The following is a 4,427-nucleotide window of genomic DNA, read 5'->3' on the forward strand; positions in this document are numbered from 1 at the left end:
AAAAAATTCATTAAATATATAAGAAAGAAAAACAATATAAAATGTAACATATCGTTAATATCAACAGGTCCAAAAAATTAAATTTAAAATTTTGAAAAAAATAAAAAGGAACAAACAAAAAAAATAAAAAGAAAGCTTACTATAAACTGGGGCTCACTAGGGCTCACCTATAAAATAAACTCTTTTAAAAATATTTATTAAGTATAAAATAATTTTGAAAAAAAAAAAAAAACAAAAGAAAACTTGAAGAATTGTGAGCGGAACGCTGAGTAATATAGACAGGACATTACCAAAATTAATATTATTAATATAATCCGTGTGCCTGTGGTCATGTGTTTTCAAGTTTTTACATATAAAAAAATACCCTAATCAATAAAAAAAATATTCATTTTAAGATTTAACATTTACATTTATTAAAATTCTCATTTGAGTATTCAATATATTGTTTTTTCAAGTTAGGATGTAATCTTTTTGGTTTTATTCATTTAAAAAAATAATGGAAAATTAAGATCCATTTGACAAATATTTTTGTTTTTCGTTTTTTTACCAAAAAAAATATAGAAAAAAAAACAAAATTTGAATACAAAATAAAAAAAAAAACCAGCAAAAAGCAAAAAGCAGAACATGTACTAAATGAAATTAACCGGATTAATCATTGTCACGTAGGGCAGGGGTAATCCTTAAGAAATATAGGTTAATTTGCATTTTATTAGTTTCATTAAGAGATAATATTACAAATAGCCTTTAAATTATAGTAAAATAATTAATGTGATATTTAAATTTTAAAAATTTTAATTTGATACTTGAATCATAAATATGTTAGTTAATGTGATATTTAAAAGACTATTTTTTAGTCACGTGTATCATTATTATAAGCTAACGATATTAGAAGTGAGTATTATAAACGAATAAAGAAATAAAAAAAAGATTACATTCTCATTTGAAAAGCAATAAAAAGTGAACTGAAATTTTGATAAATATTAGATGATAAAATTAAGAGCATTTAGCCTTTGAAATTGAAAATTTTAAGTGCAAGTTTTAAATTCTAATAGTTAGGTTGCATGTTTGTAAACTTAAATTTGACAGAAAAGATTTAGATTTTAAATTTAGGACCAATTGGATGGGCGATGAGATTGACTTCAGTGAGATTGAAAATAGTTGTACAGGTGAGATTAATTACTGTAGCAATAATATTGAATATTGTAGTAGTGAGATTAAAATTAATAATGAGATATACGTTTGGATGCAAAAGTAGCGGTGGTAGTGAAGTGAAAAGAAAAAATGACTATTAGAGATATTAGAGTATAAATTATATTAACAAAAAATTTAAATTATTTAATATTTATAAAATTAATTAGAATTTTATTTATATATTAATTTATTATATAATAAATAAAACTTATTTATTATAATAAATTAATAAATTTATTTTATAATTTTTAAACAAAATATAAAAATAGTTTTGTCTTTGTAATATAAAATATAGGATGCAAAAGGAAAAAAAAATTGAAGCTCGATGCATATTTTCAAATGGAGCTAAATCCTTTAGTGAAAAAAAGTAAACAATCGTGCCACAGCTTTGACATCCAAATGGATGTTAAACACCAATGGGCACAATTTTTTGTTGGCAACTGCACCTCACTGGAGATGCAGTTGAAACCAAATAGAGCTTTAGTATAAGTTATATTATAAAGTATATGTAAAGAAAATTTTCATGATTATCTTCAAATTCATTGATTTATGCACTTAATGGTAAATTTAGAAATTTATAAATATTTGAGAATTTCAAATTTATTTTTTTTATACCTTTTAAATGTGTAGGCATATTGAATTTTAACTAATTTGTGTGTGTATATGTATACATGTGCATTTTATTCTCACAATTTATATAATAAATCAAATGCAAATCTATTTTTTCAAATTCATTTTTTCAAACATAGTATTAAGTTTATATATATTGTATTTACATAAAAATGGCAACAAATTTTTAAATAATTTTAAACATAGGATTAAGTTTATATGGGCAATTTTTCTATGTACCTTTCTTTTCATACCCCATTGATAATTGTTGGTTGCCATCTCGTTATCAGCTCATGTACCTTTTCAGCAGTCTTGCTCATAATGGCTCCTCCAGCAACTAAATCTAAGGTAGTTCTCATGGATGAAGTGAGATCATTATAGAATATATGAATCTGTAGCCGTTGGGGAACACTAATGTGGACACTTTCTCAAAAGCTCCTTAAATCTGTCCCAAGCATCATAGAGATTCTTACCATCCACTTGTATAAAGGTAGTTATTTCATTCCTCAATTTGGCATTCTTAATAGATGGAAAGAATTTCACAAGGAAATTTTGAACCAAATCCTCCCAAGTTGTGATTGATCCAAATGATAATGAAGTTAATGAGCCTTTTGCCTTGTCCCTAAAAGAAAAAGAAAAAAATCTTAGTCTTATTGCATCATCTAAAATGCCACTATATTTAAAGGTATTCCATAATTCAAGAAATTGGACAAATGAAGGTTAGGATCATTGTTTTGACTATTTGGATAATTAAAGGCTTGAACTCAAAATTATTTGCTTGCATGTCTAACCTTCCTATAGATGGTTGAAAAGTATTAACATTAGGGATAATACAATCTCTCAAAGTTTTTTGTCCTTTTGTTGTTCACATTTGCCATTGGTGTAGGTAGTGTTGTTTGCTCTCTCTTTAAATGCCTTAGAATTGTTTTCAATTTCTTGGTTGAGTGGAGCTAATTTAACACTTTTAGATTTATGCATACAAACAAGAAAAGATCAAAACAGATAAAAGCAATAAAAGTAACTGTTTAGATTACAAAAGAGTATAAAATCCTTATTGATATTGAATCAAACACCGTTATAATCCCCAGCAACGATGCTAAAATTTTTCTTAATGCCTACAAGTACACAAATCATAATCAAGTAATAGCAGTGATAAAAGTAGAATATCATCCCATAAAGATTATAGAATTATATTATTGGGTGGATTCAATTTTCAAAGTTGATAAACTAAACTCTTATATCTAAACTAATAGAAACTTTGATTTGAATTGCAATAAAAGTAAAAAGAGATTGAAAGAATGATTGTGTAAGCCTAATTTACTTAACCAACTATCACTTAACAAACAATATAATATGGTCGAATGGACTAGATTAAAGAACAATAATTGAAACTTTAAATAACAAAGAATAGAGATTGTTGAAACTTGGAATAACATTAAAAAAAAAATAGAGCAAAGTTGCATAAAAAAAACCAAATCTTGTATTAAAGAAACCAACAACGGGCGAATACTATACTGAAGAAAAGATTGTGTAAAACTTGAAATTTTGGAACTTAGAAACAAATTTGTAAAAGTTAAAAGTAAGAAGATTTGGAAAACTTGTAAATCAAAATTAAATAAAGAAAACTTTCTTGTAGAAAGTAGATCTTTGAAAATAAAAGAAAGTTTGAATTGAAGAAAACTTAGAAAGACAAGAGTTCTAGTAATGGCTAATCTATCAACTTAGCCTAATACAAAGAAACTAAAATATAAAGAAACTACAAAAAATTGAAAAGAGAAACGAAGAATGGAATGTGGGATGTAAGGTGTGAGGTGTTTTGGAAATAAGAGCCACCCTCTCTATTTTATAGATGGGAGTTCGGCTGAAGGATTGAAATTGAGCATACAAGTTTAATTCTATCAAAACACCAAACAATGAAGTTTATCTTAATATATAAGTGTTGGCCAAACATAGTTTTCTTGGAGTTGAAAGAGCTTTGGCCGATTATCCCTCTTGGAATGCAATCTTGGCCATTGATCTTGCATGGCTATCATCTTGAGCTTGCAGTCTTAGTGTATTCAGCTAAGCTTGCAATTCAAGACCATGTTGTTGTTCTTCATCCAAACTCATTGGATTTATCTTGCAAACTCCCTTTTGAAATACAACTTTTTCATTGGGTGATCAAAGAAACATGGTTGAATCAAATTGCTTTTAGCCAAAAGCTATAGAGTCCTTCCTTAATCAAAACTCTTCAAATAACATATGTGTATGAAGAAGTTCTCTTGAATATGGGAAGATCGAATCCATGTGGTAATCCTAGTGTCATCATAATTCCTACTTCAAGTTAAATTTGGTAATCCTACTTTAAGTAGAATTTGGTTAAAATAAATCTTTGATGAATGATGTTTGCCTTAGTCTTGCATGATCCCTTGCAAAAAAATGGATAGAAATTCTACTTCAAGTATAAAAACCTATAGATCAAGAAAACAAACATTAAAAGCACCAAATTTATCTAAAATTTTAAATTTTTTCAACCAAATTGAACTTGTAAATCTCTATATTTTTAATTGCTATCACCCCCACACTAGGGGGCAAGTACAAATAAGGATCTATTTGAGAAAATATTAGATTCTAAGTTAAGGATAAGT

General features: G+C 26.6%; 1 non-coding gene across 1 annotated transcript; it reads left to right on the forward strand.

The window, feature by feature from the left end:
- The first annotated feature begins 2,208 nt into the window (after nt 1–2,208).
- LOC149511578 (small nucleolar RNA R71) lies at nt 2,209–2,313 on the forward strand. Its single transcript, XR_016333851.1, has one exon. It is a non-coding gene; the product is annotated as a small nucleolar RNA R71 (small nucleolar RNA).
- Nucleotides 2,314–4,427: the final 2,114 nt, after the last annotated feature.

The sequence above is a fragment of the Durio zibethinus genome, chromosome 25 (genome assembly GCF_047325235.1).
Source record: "Durio zibethinus cultivar Kanyao isolate XHJ-2024 chromosome 25, ASM4732523v1, whole genome shotgun sequence".
Classification (NCBI taxonomy): domain Eukaryota; kingdom Viridiplantae; phylum Streptophyta; class Magnoliopsida; order Malvales; family Malvaceae; genus Durio; species Durio zibethinus.